Source organism: Lethenteron reissneri, chromosome 16 (assembly GCF_015708825.2).
Source record: "Lethenteron reissneri isolate LAM-NWPU_2019-01 chromosome 16, ASM1570882v1, whole genome shotgun sequence".
Classification (NCBI taxonomy): Eukaryota; Metazoa; Chordata; class Hyperoartia; order Petromyzontiformes; family Petromyzontidae; genus Lethenteron; species Lethenteron reissneri.
Window position 1 is genome coordinate 7,159,611 of NC_083794.1, and position 15,896 is coordinate 7,175,506.

General features: G+C 43.6%; 1 long non-coding RNA gene across 1 annotated transcript in view; it reads left to right on the forward strand.

Annotated features, from left to right (window-relative positions):
• The window catches only part of LOC133342888 (uncharacterized), a 97,542-nt gene extending 85,155 nt beyond the window's left edge, over positions 1-12,387 (forward strand). Inside the window, exon 8 of the long non-coding RNA XR_009755193.1 lies at positions 8,430-12,387. This is a non-coding gene — a long non-coding RNA (uncharacterized LOC133342888). The remainder of the gene's footprint in view (positions 1-8,429) is intronic.
• The last annotated feature ends 3,509 nt before the right edge of the window (positions 12,388-15,896 follow it).

Genomic DNA, 15,896 nt, shown 5'->3' on the forward strand with positions numbered 1-15,896 from the left:
ATAAATTAATACATTTTGCTAAAGTAAGTTATATTTATTACCATACCATTTAAGTTATAACTACCTCCCATGTTTCGCCATTCATATTTAGACATTTCACTGGGTTATTGCTTTCAGTTTTGCCGTAAATCAGCATTTTCTTTTTCAGCTGCTCACACACTCGGTCACACTTTGTCACTCTTTCTTTACTTTAGCCCCAAACACAGCCTTCGCGTCGTCACTGAGCAGGCAAGAGGGATGCGTTCACTCCCCATTTAGTGCGAGCAATTGCCGAGTGGGAGTTTTTTTTTTTTGCCGTGTGATTTACGTTGCCACAGTCTGCCACCGAACTGCTCACCTGAGCCGGAGAACAGGAAGCGCGGGAGACATTCCTGGGGCTCCAAGCGATCGTCTCGTGCCACGAGAAATGTCGCCGGTCCCATACTCCTGAAGTGATGAATGTTCGCACTTTCACCGACTCCCGTTTGTCTTGCAGCAATCCGTTGTGCCTGTGTGCATGTGTAAATATATAGATTCAAACACATACAGGGTGGTGTAGTGCTGAGCACACTGCCATTACGAATCAACTGACCTGAGTTTTGATTCACGGCGACGGATAACATCGGTGCCATGGGTGTTAGCTGAATGGGTCTTGGACCTCCCCTAGGTCAACGCGGCCTTAAATGAGCAAACATCAGAAGTGGGGAGACAAAGGCAGGCCGATATGGTTGTGGCCACACCAATTCCTCTCATGGGCTGTTATGACCTTAATAGGTACTCACTGGCAAGCATCTGCCACAACGGTCTGCTGAAGGCTATCAGGGATCTTCGACGCTGCTGTGGTCCAATTGCTCGCACACTGTGGACTCGCAATCCAGAGGTGGCCTCCGCTTCACTCTCCAGGTGTGGCAGTTGAAAAAGAGGGCAAGTTTCTTCGCCCTCCTCTGTTCACCCCAGCAGTATAACTCGGACAAACCCTAGTCGATTGGCAGGTCGTGTGTGTGTGTGTGGGTAAAGTGTGGCTACTCCAACCTCGTCCAAGACATCTGGCCAACGTGACTGAGGAGGCTAAATGCCAATTGGTGAGGCTGTCTAGAGCTGCATGGGGTCCAGGCCCCCGTATCGCGAGCGCAGGAATCGCGTTTAATCTATGAGCAGCCAAATTTCTAGTCTGCGCAAAGTGGCAGGTCAAACGTAGCGAGGGTCCATGACACTTTATTTGATATCGGCTGTACGCTCGCCTCTGTCTCCGCAAACGAGGGTGGAGGAGCGCCGGTGTAGGTGACGAGTGGGGGTGCCGTGGGAAAAAGGCGGTAATGGAGGCGGCGTTGACGATGCGCCTGGGATCCCAGCTTGCTGGGCACGAGGGTCAGCGCGAGCCAGGACCGGTCAGGCTTCCCGTCGCTCACGGCAGGTGACGGGGCTTAGCTTCACCGCACGGGGCCACCGGCTTCCACGGGGTCACGGGGGTCGAGTGGGCTGGGTGGGGGAGGGGAGGGGTGGCAGTGGCGGGTGGTGGCAGGAGCAGGTGGAGAAGGCCAATGCCACGACCCCCAGAGCGCATGAGAGTTGAAGGCGCAGGAGGAGTAGCAGAGGGAGGGAGGAGAAGGGTGAGGACATGGGGAGGGCAGCATTATCGGGCTGCAGGGATGACGCACAGCAGATGAGCGATGCAGGGAGCTGGGGAACGTCGCAGGGTGAAGCACAATACGAAAACTTTGGATTTTGTATGTATATATGTAAAATTCTTTCGCACCGTGCTTGGTTTAGACTGTGCTAGTCGAAGGTGCGGGGGAAGGACATCAAACTAAACACAAAACGCAGTTGCGCTGCAGCATGGAATTTCTAAAGCTGTGCGCGTGCCCAGAGAAATGTAGGGAATCCTCGTGTTTTCTGGGGTACACGTAACATATGCTTACATGATTTAAGTAACACTAATTTTTCAGAGGTAGCAGTGATGTCCTGTGCTGTGAGCCCGCCGACAAAATTACGTCTGAGCTGGTGCATGGCATGGGAGACTTTCATCCAGCAGTGGATCGACATTGGGTTGTACATTCATCATGATATGTATTCTATCAGACGATGTCTTGGCCCCCTTAAGTGTGACCAACACCACAGAGTGCTTTGCTTGGTGTTATTAGTTTATCGGTCAAAATGCCGTGACTGTTGCCGTGTGCATGTTTATTGTGCACGCACGCGTATTATTATTATTATTGTGGCAACCCCGCATTGACGAGGAAAGTGGCGTAGAAAAAAAAGTAACTGACATAAGGACATTTGGGAACTGCCTTAGATTGTTGAGCTGTGAAACAACCTAGCCAAAATCCTGGATTCACATTTTGGGCATGCAAATGTTTTAAACAGGTGTTAAGATGTCAAAACACCAAATTGAAACCTTTTACAAGGAATCATGTCTGCATTAACCACAATACTTGTGCTCAGAATGCAAACAAAAAACATACATTGATAATATATGCATTGTCTTTGAAACTGATTGGTCCACACCAGAGACAGCTTTCTTTCGTACGCCTTTTGGCGTCCTCTGGTCTAACACCGTTTGAGACTAGGCTCGAAAGAAAACTGTCTCTGGTGTGGACCAATCAGTTTAAAAGACAATGCATATATTATCAGAGTATGTTTTTAGTTTGCATTCTTGAGTGCAGCAAGTGCATTGGCTGAATTAGTACTCTCAGCATGGTCACCAATGGCTACACACACACGCACATGTGAACGTCAAATTGGAATGTTATTGGTGATCTCCAATCTCCAGCCAGTGCAGGGCTGGCATGGTGTGAGTGTAGAATCATCGTAACCCTGATATTTTTAGGGCACCAGAATGAGAGCGTAGCACAAATTGAAATTTCATCAGTATCAGACTCCGGAGAATTCTTGACGGCAATTGTAACCAATTCTGCTCTCTCACTTGAACCCTCTTTCATCCTGGCATTTACGATGAAGCCCCCCCGCGCCTTTGTAGATTTCTCAGACGAGATCATATTCTCCTGCAGAACAGCCTTAATTATCAAAATAGAGAGTCACAGGATCTCCCGACCGCCCCTCCTCAAGTCTCGGAGCCCTCCTACTTCTTTCCCACACCCGATATAGCTGAGGATGTGTGCCTTGTTTACACTTTACCAGTAAAAGCATAACACTGCCCTGCCACTCCGCTAGACAAAACAGCCGCTCGGCCTTGTAAAAGTGCGTGCATGACGGTCTGAAAGCCTCTCGTCATAACCTCGCTTGGCTAGAGCCCGCCTCGCGCAGTCCTGACAAATTCTTTGTCCATCTCCCGCACACGCACACACACACAGAAGATAACCCATCGCATAGTCTCTTTTGACTGCCAGGTTAGTTGGTTTTATTGATCAATCGGCCCGAGGTGGGCAGCGCACTGCCGCAACTGATGGGCAAGTGTTTGGTGTCACATACAAGACCGCCTGCCTCTGCCACAATGCCTTCATATCCGCCTGCCCGCCGTACCTTTCTTCATTATTGACAACTTGCAGCTCAGCACACGGCAGATGCCTGCGCAGCGCGACTCACGATCTCCTCTTGATACCAAGATCCAGGATGGTCATCGTGTCTATGCGCCGCTTCTCGGTGGCAGCCCCAACAGTCTGGAACGATATCCCTCTGCACATTCGCAGCATCACCTCAATCGCCTCCTTCAAGAGAGACTTAAAAACTCACCTCTACAATCATGCTTTCGAGCGACTCTGAGCTTGGCTCCGCGCCTCTGAGTGGCGGCCACTACGTCTGCAAATTTGCGCGTTAAAAATTTAACTATTATAATTATTATCGTGACTTTAAAGTTGCTACATCTAAGAAGCTGCTTCAATAACCGGTGGCTGCCCATATACACAACAGGGATTTTAGCGGTGCCAGCATAGTGCTCTCATATGCATAAGCCCCATGATCTACCAATCATAATCCCGTGTTTTTACAAGTCCAGGCTGACAGGTTTGCTCAAGCCTATCCTTTGTTACAGACGATAGGGGCCTTTAATTTCCACCAGCTACAATTCTATCCACCTGCCGAACACTTAGACAGGACATTTTTAATACAAATCTAAAACTGACAGATTATGCCAACTCAGAAGTTCAATATGTATACACACACATGACATCATACTATACGTGGGAAAAGTGTGGATTGTATCTGATTACGCACTGGAGGCATTCCGCCCCTACTGAACATCTGTGAAAGAGAGCTTCTTACGTAGTAGCTCATCGGATTCCTCCAGTCGGAATAAATATTCCAATTCTGATTTGGGAGCCTTAGTTTATAAGTTTGGTGAAATTTGTTAGTCGTGATGTCTGGACTATAATCGGGTTAAATATACATTTTGTAATGCTAAAAAAATGCAGAAAATGTAATGGTGGGAAACAGTGAAACTGTGGGGTTAATGTACTGCATTACGAACCCGGGGATCTAAGTTCACTTTTGGACCACGGCTAACATCAGTGGCGAGTGACATCTGGACCGGTCCTGGGCCCTCCTTCAACATTCTAGATTTGAAGCTTTCGTGACTGCAAGGATTAATATTCTTGGGTTTTTTCGGTAAAGTCACGTAGGTAAAAAATTAAAATTAAAAAAAGTAAAATAAAAATAAAAATCACGACGTTTCGGAGGCAACACAAGCTTCCGTCTTCAGGTGGAACCGTCACAGCACGATAGCTGTATCAAGTGAGAGAAATTCCAAGAACACAGTATTACCTTGTTAGCTCGGCATCTCTTTAGGAAGGCCAGCGTCTCGAGAAGCTGTGACTTCTTGTCTCGTCTGTTAAAAACTCTAACAGATAGGTGGAATTCCTCCCCGTAGAGGGTAATAATTCTAGATTTGAAGCTTTCGTGACTGCAAGGATTCATATTCTTAGGTTTTTTCGGTAAAGTCACGTAGGTAAAAAATTAAAATTAATCAAAGTAAAAAAAAATCACGACGTTTCGGAGGCAACACAAGCTTCCGTCTTCAGGTGGAACCGTCACAGCACGATAGCTGCATTGACCAGCATGGTGAAGTATGGTCCAACTAATCCCAGTGACTGACACAAGGTGCAGGGAGGCCTTCATCCAGCAGTGGATTCGTCAGACCGTATCACATTTTCGTTGTGGTAATGAACACACCTGTAAGAGGTGCCCATTGAAAATGTGGTTTCATTGAATTCTGCGCCGTAGACAATTTATGGATTATTTCAGTTTGTTAAAACGAGAAATACATTTATTCCAGAGGTTTGTTTTAATCCAATGACGGTTACTTTTACAGCAACATCATAACAGTAATCACAACATTTAGGAAAAAGTTGTATTTCCCATCCTTCGAAATGTTTTTATTTGTCATTCATAGAAGTGGTCATGGATAAATTATTAAACGACAGATTTACTCTCAGGATACCCAATGCCCTGATTTTCCACAGATAAGGAGCAATCAAATGTGCCCCAATTCTATCCTCTATTGCAGGGGTCGGGAACCTTTTTGACTGGGAGAGCCATAAAAGCCCAATATTTCTAAATATATTTCATTGCGAGCCATATAGTAATTTTTAACGTATAATAAATTAAACATGTCTTACTTTTAATGCGACTTCTGGTGCTGCATGGTTTTGCTGATGGCCTTGTAGTCTGGTTCATACGTGGTGAGGTTGAGCTTCGTGCAGGCGTGACCCGTGAAATTTATCTTCAAAACTAATTTCTGTTTACTTTAAAATGACACGGTATTATTAAGCAATATCACAAGTATTTTAAAATCAGTTCCAAACAGATTTTTTTTTTCAACTCAAAAATTGTCTGGGAGCCATATGCCGTCACCGGAAGAGCCATATATGGCTCGCGAGCCATAGGTTCCTGACCGCTGCTTTAGTGTATTAAAACAGGGAAAAGCTGTGAGATATATATTGTGTTGTTACCAGTACTGGTGGAATGAATGGCTGCATTTGTAGGGCGATTGAACAGATTCCTCAAGTGGCTCTTTCCCCAGGGTAGCTATAAAAAAGACCCTCGCCGCAAATATTCCGTGTGTTTAATGCGTGCAAGAGTTACGTCTCTGGCAGGCGGTGTACTTAGAACATTACTGGTAAGCACGGACGTACGGACATTCGAGAGCCAAACTTTTTTTATCGTGCACATTTAATATTTTCATTTTTTACGAGAAAGTTCACGTTTGCAATGAAACATTCACTACGGGGTGTGTTGTGTGTTATTTTACTCACGCTCCAGAGTGAAGTACTATAAATAAAACACGAGTAAGGGAAACCGGGCAGTAATACAGAGCCAATTTGACATACAGGAGCATTGACATTCATTGCACTGTGGATATAACTACTTTACGCTTATGCTATGCCAAATTGTTACATTTATAAATGCCTTCAGGATTTCGAAATGCTTAATGAGATATTGAGTTCACTTCAGCAGGAACATATCTATGTAATTGTTTTATTTAAAGTCTTTCTCAATCCACTGCTGGATGAAGGCCCTTCCCATACCATGTCTGTCACAGAGGTGACGTGACCATACTTTACCACGCTCATCTTCTTGGTTCTTTCGGTAAAGTCACGTAGAAGGGAAGTAATAAAATAATAAAAATAAAACATAATAAAACAATTCTCACGACGTTTCGGTCACAACGCAAGCAGCCGTGCGTTGTGGCCGAAACGTCGTGAGAATTATTTTATTATGTTTTATTTTTATTATTTAATTACTTCCCTTCTACGTGACTTTACCGAAAGAACCAAGAAGATGAATCCCTGCAGTCACGAAATCTTTAAATAGAAATTCACCACGCTCGTCAGTACGGTTTGATAAAGAGAGTTGGCCCGACCACGGCTCAGATGCCACTCACCACTGATGTTGGCCATGGCCAGGAGTGAAACTCGGGTTGCTGGGTTCATCTTGCGGCATGCTAACCGTCGCACCACCGCTCCATGCACTTACTGTTGTGTATGTTTCTCTTGGGAGACGAGGAACAGCTGAGAGGGGGGGGGCCAGGTGGCCCAGGAGTCAGAGGGTTCGAATTCATATTCTTGGGTCTTTCGGTAAAGTCACGTAGGATAGGTTCAAAGAAAATAACAAAAATAACAAAAAACTACGACGTTTCGATCGCAACACAAGCGGTCGTCTTCAGGAAAAGGGGGGTTAGCTTTCAAGGTAAACTGTTTGTAAGGGTTCGAATTCAGTTGCATAAAATAAAACCAGTTGATCGTCTCGGTCTGCCCCACCAATGGCGCTATGAAATGTTGCCTATTTGCCTTAATTCCCGCAACAATGGGCACTCTCTATGAGCCACACCTGAGAGAAAGTTCGCCACCTAGTGTACGGATAAAAATAAGTCTCTTGAAGCATGTATCGAGTTGCTTTTTGCGTTTAGTTTGTTGTCCTTCCCCCGCACCTCCGATGAACACGGTTGGCTACGTACGGTGCGAAAGAAGTTCAACATACATACACACATAAAGAAGATCGTAGTTCTATGAAACCTTTCCGACAGCTATGTTCTTCACCTGAGGGCGGCTGCTTGTGTTTTGGCCGAAACGTCGTGAGAATTGTATTATGTTTTCTTTATTATTATTTTATTATTTCCCTTCTACGTGACTTTACCGAAATATCCAAGAACACTTCTGTGGGCAGTTCTGGAACATACAGGACATTATTCTGCTATGCCTAAGTTCGAACACATGGTTCCATCACTCCACGTCGTCAAATTGAAAGCACAGTCCGAATGGTGGAGTTGGTTTGGTGGAGTTGGTATAGGTGTGGTTAGTGGAGTGTGAAGAGATGCAAGTGTTGTGAGCGCATTGTTCTGTAAATGTAATGGGTGGCCATTGCATGAGGGTCAAGCAAGTAGCTTGCTTGTATATCTGTTTTATCAGGTGGCCAGTTGCACAAATGCACCCTAAGCGAAGTTTTACTGGTAGGAACCTCCTGGTTACACCAGCCCACAGGGGATTATTGTGTCCGTCGTGCAGGGAGGGGCTGGGTGGGGAGGGGAGGGTGGGGCTGGGTGGGGGGTGGGAGGGGTGGGGCTGGGTGGGGAGGGAGGGGCTGGTCACCCCGTGGTGCCCTTATAAAACTCAACGTTTAACCTACTCACGCCGGCTTGTGCCCGCCCTCACAGTCGGCCATTGACCGAGCAACTCAACGTTCCTACCAGCTCCCTCCACAGGAATGTGTTTTTTTTCCCTTAAAGCTGATTTCTTTAGGAAATTCAGGGACATTTTCTCTCGAGCTGGTGTTGTGTTAACCAACCACAGGGTCCTCAAATCCCAGGACCCTGTGGAAAAAGCCTCGAGCCTCAGAGAGGTTATCGTCTATATATAATTCGACGTTTGTCTATACGAGTATATAAGGCAGGGTGTGGGATCGCTGGTATCATCTCTCAGCACTGCAGGGATCTGTTCCTTCTGTCAACGCTAGATTTGCCACGCGTTCACACCTGACCCTCCTCTCGATTCTCCCCACAGGACGCCCCCCTCTACGATGAACCCTTAACCCCAGGTTAACAAGAGACGGTCAGCGAGCATCTGGATAGCTGTTCAACGCCTCGCAGAGAGAGAGAGACACCGAGCCACCACAACGATCGGAAAGCTGATGATGGTACCAAGGTGCCCTCATTCTTCAACTCTGATCGCCTCCTCCCTTGTGTGTCGTGTGATTGTGTTGTTGTATCGCGCTTCGTGTGACTGTGTGGTCGTACGATGGGCTCCCCAGTGCACGCATTTTTACATTGGCGTTGACTGCCGTGTGTTACAATGAACACAAAAAAATATGGCTTTCAGAACAATAGATTTTTTTTATTTCATTGTTGGAGGGTGTCTCGTCTAGTTAACAGTTTATAATGTAGAATTAATATGAATTTACATACCAAGTGCTGATATAGGAACCAGTAAAATATTTTTATCGGGTCAAGAGCTAATTTACACACCTAAAATATTGGCCTACAATTTTTTTAATCCTATGCACATGTATATTTAAGGCTGAACATCACTAACATAGACGCGTGCTCACAATACAAGTCTATTCGGCACAGATGTTTTCCCATGTTAAACTGTGCAGTGTTTATTTTTCAATTAATACCCTCTTATAAAAAATGTAAATCATCCGACTTGCAGGTTAATGTCATCTTTGCCAACTGTGTATTATCAAGCAGCCACATTTTAAAACACTAAATGGCATCTATATGAGTATATATCTCATTGTCAGAATATAGTGTGCAGATCTATATACAATAATACACAATTGAAATCAACTTAATGTCAATATAATCATAGATAAATGACCCAAAGTTTTTTTTTTTAAATAATACAGCCATCACAGGTGTAAATTACTTAAAGAGGCCAGAAGCAACTCGTATAACCACTTCGTACGTGATGGTCCCGCACATCCTACATGCGAACATTGATATTCGATCAAATTATTCAATCAAGCCGTCACAAATAACCCATCACAACACATCGGGACACGGTGGCCTCTTCGTTCGATCACCAAAACGAGAACGTTTTGACCGCGGCCGAGGAGATGCTATCCATCGTAAAAACTAAAACTCTCACCCCAGCGTTGCGAGAAGGTTTGGAAACGGAGCTGTGTCCGTGACCTCTTTACCTCATTCAACTCGCTCCCCCTTGCTCCCTTCAATGGGTGTTGTGCCCACTTGAGCCGGCCGATGGCTACGATGGGGGAAACGTGATACTGGTGATGGATTTGCTCAGAGTCAGAATGTTTCTCTGGTTATATTAAAGGCCGCACGAGTATTCACGTTTCAAGCCGTCACGTTTTGCTCCTGATTAGGTTTTTTTTTGTGGCGAACTAACAAAGTGAGGTTCAGTTAATAGGTAAAATATGTACGAGTGTATGTGTGTGTGTAAATATACTGTATATGACACAGTATTCATATACTGTATTTTTTTGTTACAAGCTTATTGGAAAAGTGCAGTTTTATTTTGTTCAGGGTTAAGCAAACGAGACGGTAAGTCAATCAACAGACCGCATGTGGTGGGGTTACGTTTGGGTGCTCCCACAACTTCCAAGATGCCAGGCTAGCAGGGAAGAGTAGGCCAAATTACCCTCCTTGAGCAATAAATTACAGGGCTGCACCTTATATATCTTAGAATGTGAAAAGAACATCATTATACATCTCAGGAATGATTATGGTCACGATCAAGTGAGACATGAGTGGATCAAATATATGTGGTCTTGAAACTGTGCATATAGCAGTCAATTATGGTTAACATATGCAAATAGTGTATATGATTGCTGCTAAATACATTTAACAAAATACGAGTACATACATAACACCCAATACATTCAACATTGTTTTGAAATCTCCACTGGTCACGTGCTCAAAGAAACGCTTTTTTGTGACCTTAACTTTCACGAATAATCAAGCTGAAAAACGTATAATTTGTTATCAGCATCGGCAATTGGGGAAAATTAATATATCTTAAATATATGTTAAAATAAACTGTAAGAATTACGTATGTTAATAAAAAGACAGTTATGTTGGATGAAATTCAACTAACTCTGTTACGTGTGCCCCTGGTGTTTATAATGATGCCAAAATATGAACCCAATACAAACCTCAGTGTCAAGACTCTTGAGGAGGGAACCGCATTGGGATGCTTGGCCAATTCTGTTTTGGAGACTTTCTGGTACGTGGGAGGAGACTGGAATACCCGGAGAACACCCATACGTAAGAGTGCTAACACACCCAAACTCTGCACAGATTGATTCAACAATCCATTGGTGGAGTGCGATCTCCTGACCTCCCCACAGGCCCTGCCTACGACATCTGGCAAGCCCCCGTGGTCATCCATTCAAGCAGTAACCAGGCGGAACTTGCTTAGCTTCTGAACTCTGATTTGTTTGGGCACGTTGAGGGTCATTGTGATCACGGGAATGTCTATGACAGTGCATCAGAGGCCCCGTCTGGGTGGCTATAACACTGGTCAACAACAAAAAAATTATTTTTTTCTGGCCTGGACTTTTGCAGCTGTTTTAGACTAATTTCAGAGTGCCAATTCCAAATCTGATCTCAGATTTGCTCTATCACATCTCATTCTTCTGCTATCGGCATACCCCATTTTCATTGATTTTACCCGAAATTAACTCTGTCACTTATGATTGCAAGTTGTTGCGAGTCAGTGACTGCTTTAGTGTTAAAATATGGTGCTGTATTTTTAGGATAGTGTGTTTATAATATCATTTTATGTAGATATCCACATTTATTTAATATTTTTCTTCTGCAGTTTTTATTGAAAATGCAATATTCGATATCTCAACAACCTGATGTGATAGACAAAAACTGATGCCAGATTTCGAATCAGCACCCCAAAATTACCTTAAAACCGTTGGAATACCTTATGCCAGAAAAAGTGTGTTGACCAGTGTAATAAGACCCCTGCTATGTGGCGGTGGGACATTGGTGGACCATTAAATCAGTCGGCTCTCTTTCCAGTCACCTTGATTGTTTCCAGCTCCAAAAGTAGGATTGTCCAATACTTTACCTCGATATATAGATAGAGCCCTTTCTAAATACGGACCAACGTAGCATGAACACGTGGTTCTCCTTTGAGAACCACGTGAAGTGTTTCATTCTACGGTTCGTTATGAAGATCAGTTTGAAGCTCATATTTTCCGGGTAAAGTCCAGACCGATGCAATGTAAGTTAAACATACGTAAGTTAAACATGGCTATTTTTATTTTCCAAATGTGTTTATTTAATATAGTCATGTGTATATATGTGGCAAAGTCAAGGGTCGTGATCGGGCCAAAAGGGCTTTGTATATTCTTGGAAGAACAATTTAAGATGAAAAGAATGTTTATAGTAAATGTCTATTGAAGTGTGTGCTTAAAGAGGGTCTATAAGTATGCTTGAGGACAGGTTAACTTTAAATTGTCTTGACTTCCCCAACCTCTCTTGAGTACAGACTGGCTCCACTTTCATTTCCATCAGTGGGTATTTGAGCTACATTATCATTGGCCGGTTGCGGCAGGGGGTGTGTTGCGCAGTGGTTAGAGAACCCAGAAATCTGAGTTCAATTCCCAGTTACAGCTTAAAATTAGTGGCAAGTGACATCTAAATCAACTCGACCATCACCAACCCACGATGACCAGCGTGTTAAAGTATGGTCAAATAACCCCTCTTGATGGATATGGCATGGCGAGGCCTTCACCCAGCAGCTGATTGACAATGGGCTGTAAATTTTTGACGCTACATTTTGGTCGTGTTATTCACCGTGTTAACCAGTCTTCAAACAAGGCCCCAAAAATGCTGTAACTTGCTTAATGTTGACGTGAATATCCCATGGATTTAGTTACTTTGTGTCACGTGAAAAAAACCTGATGTAACACAACTTGCTTTATGATAATTCAAAGAGTGTTCGTCGGGGTGTAACGATTCATCTATTGATTTAAATTCTTAAGCACAAGATAAGTGGATTCGTACATTCGCTTGTGGTCAGATTCAATGTTTTGCCATGAGTAAGTTATTTACGTGACTCCTCTAGACGCTAGAGGTCCTTACATTTCACCACGCCGTTAAACTAAATAATTGAGTCTTGAATTGAACCGTGGGTGGATCGTTACACGCCCCAGGCCTCACATTGAAAAAAGTTGATTTATTTCATTTTATAAAGTGGAGCTTTTTTTGTTTACTGGAAATGTGTAAAAGTGCTTAAGTACGCCGCTGAATCGTGGGGCAGATATTGTCGGCTCGCGTTTTGTGCATTGTTTAATGTCCGAGTATTGTTTCAATTTATGACCGTGAAAAGTATTCGATATAAATGTATTCGTTTTCTTTTCATAAATGTCAACAAAGATAATAGACCGTTGCCTTCATGTATTAACTGTCTAAAACGGAAAACAGTGGTCCCTAAGTGTCTCCTTTCATTCTTTACCCAATGCCCCAAAACCCCGTGAGATTTTAGTTTGTTATCACGGCATTCATAGTCATTAGCAACAAAGACGCATTTGTAATTTTAATTATGGTTCAGTACTTTATAATAATTTACATTTAGTTGTAAGGCGCCTTCCACTAATGTCTCAAGGCGGCTTGTAAGAATAAGGAAAGGTCAATAGAGAGAAGGAGAAGCCAAGTAGAATTAATGAACGTAAGTAGATGTGTTTTAGACGAGACTTAAAAGAATCCACATTAACGGATACATTAATTAGCAGCGGGAGGGAATTCCACAACCGAGGCGCAGACAGAGCAAATGCCCGCTCACCCCAGGAACAGCTGACCCTTCCTTTTGTATTTTGCAAAGTACTATAAGTAGAACGTTATTTTACAACATATTGAGAGATGTTTTGACAAACTTTCTTTTTTTTCTCATCACAATGAATGACTTAGTAACTGCTTCGTAGTTCCTCAACGCGTTGCATTTTTACGAGTCATTAAGACCAGTATCGACCACTTTTATTCGATGCCCAGATTTATGCAATGTCCATTAAAAACATGACAAACGTATTCACAATGGACAGTTTTCAATAGCAAAGTCACTCCCCCTTCGTCTTGTTAGGAAAGTTATATTGTGTATGTTTTCCTCTCCACAATTTGCCATTTAAGAATCATAAAAGCCACCAATGGTTTTGTTTGTTTCAAGATATAATAATTGCATAGAAATGTAGCCATTTGTTCAAATCATACATATTTGGTATATTAATCGGTTAAAACAACATGGTACATTTTTATCATGGGACCTTTTTGCCAGGATCAAAGTATGAAAATAAGAAGAGGTTTTACCCTTTCTGGCAACAAAACAGATGTCAAGATGTTCAAACACCATCTAGATACCCTTTGCAAGGAATAAAGTCTGCACTAATCACACACAGTACTTGGGGTGAACATGTAAACAAACATGCTCTGATATCAAATCTGGCTGTGACCTGATGATGCCAGTTGTAATTACTGGCGAAACGTCGTACTCGAATTGTAAATGTTGTGGGTTTACTCTCTACTCTCCAACACATTGGTGCGCTGTGCTAGTAATGATTTGGCATGTTTTATTTGCGTTACAAACCTTACTAGTTGGCTGTGCCGAGTGGTGGTGGGTTTAACGACGAATTTTTTTTTTTACGCGATCTAACCCAAAAAAAACCTGTATTAAGGATGCTCTGATAATATATGCATTATATTTGAAGCTGATTTGTCTACACCAGACAGCATTTTACTTTTAAAAAACACTTTCACCCGTGCAACTATTTGTTTTGTCACATTATCAAAGTGTCAGTCTTTGAAGCACAAGTCATGTTCATGGCGAAAATCAGTTTGTGATCTGGCTGCGTGGATCTTAGCTGCCATCACGACGCTCTGCACGTACAGCCCAGGGCAAGCCACCGTTTTTTTAAAAAGCAATTCTTATATCACATATCCATGCATTAGGCTTGCATACGTGTGTGTGTGCGTTTGGCGCAATAGGCTTATAATTTAATTGTGGCAACAACCTGCGATTAATTTCTAGACATTATATACACAGTGGCAATTGGTGTGTGAATATATGTTTTATCCATTACGCGCAACGCCAGTGTTCGTTTGTATTTTGAATATGACCCGAGCCTTTATGTGGGTCAGATCAGCATAAAACAAATGCCTGGCGTGATTTGTTGCCATTGGCGAGACAAAGGCGGCTGCGTGGAGCTAATCACATTACTCACGTGTGTGCTGTGCCAGACTTAATAGGTGCTCGCTATGAGCATTTGTCTCACCGTCATATGCAGGCCAAGTGGTAATTTTTGTCTCTGGCCATAACGCTTCTACACCAGACTCATGACACATAACCGTAATACTCTGAGCTAAGATTGGTTTATCTATTTTTGTGTGTGTGTGCATGTTTGCGTGCATGCATGTGCACGAACACACACGCAACATATTTCAGTAACGACACGTGTCTTTGGCTGACAGGAATCTAGCAACGTGCAATTTATTTAGTCGCCTCCTCCGCCACTTTGCCAACGACGGACAATTTGCCGACGTTGCCACGTTCACTCTTTCGTTGACTGTGGAATTCACAGACTGGTCACATTTTTGCTGCAACCTGGAGAGCAACACAGATTACTATGATTACGTGAATTCCACATCGGATCATGATTGCAACATCAAATCCAACATTGTTTGTATTTTGTTGACATGGAGAAGGCAAATATTGTGTAAGTAGAGAGTTGGGGGAGGGGGGGCACCGGGGGGGGGGGGCAACGCCATCCCAAACTGGGCACCTTTATACATTTATTTTCAGTAGTTTACAATTAATATTAACAATACATAAATTATATGAACCCGCAATTCCTAATGTGAGGGGACAAAGCGAACCCCTGCCCGCACTTTGGTATAGATAAAGAGTAAAATGTTCAAGCATTGTCTTTATTCAAAATTTCCATAAAACAACATCTAAGTTGAGCCAATATGTCACAGAGTCATCGTATATTGACCGTTACCAACATTAAGCGGGCTTGGGCTGGACACGTGTCGAGAAGGGGTTGATGGGCGGTGGTCGAAACTGACGGCTGAGTGGACACACATGAGATGATCCACCCCCGCGGAGATAGAAACGATGAAGTCATCTCGTGTGCAGGATGATGGGACGTGAGAGGTTGCAAGTGCTATGGAGAGGCCTTCATCCAGCGGTTAATATATCAATGCTGATGACGTTAACGAGGAATCTGTGAAAATATTACAAGTAACAAAAACACATGTATACGAATCTAGGAAGTTGTACTTTGATTCAGAACTACTGCGTGGATACGGGGGTCCCTTGCATTCACGTGCACAAGCGAAACAAGTTCCAACATCCATAACCACAAGCAGTGGCTCTGCCAAACCTCCCAACTCTTCCAAAGACGCGCGATCCGAGGGGCTTAGCTGGGCCGGCGACGGGAGCTGGTGACGTGAACCGCGTCGCTGCACGGATGGTCGCACTGAATCGACGAATAAAGATCGA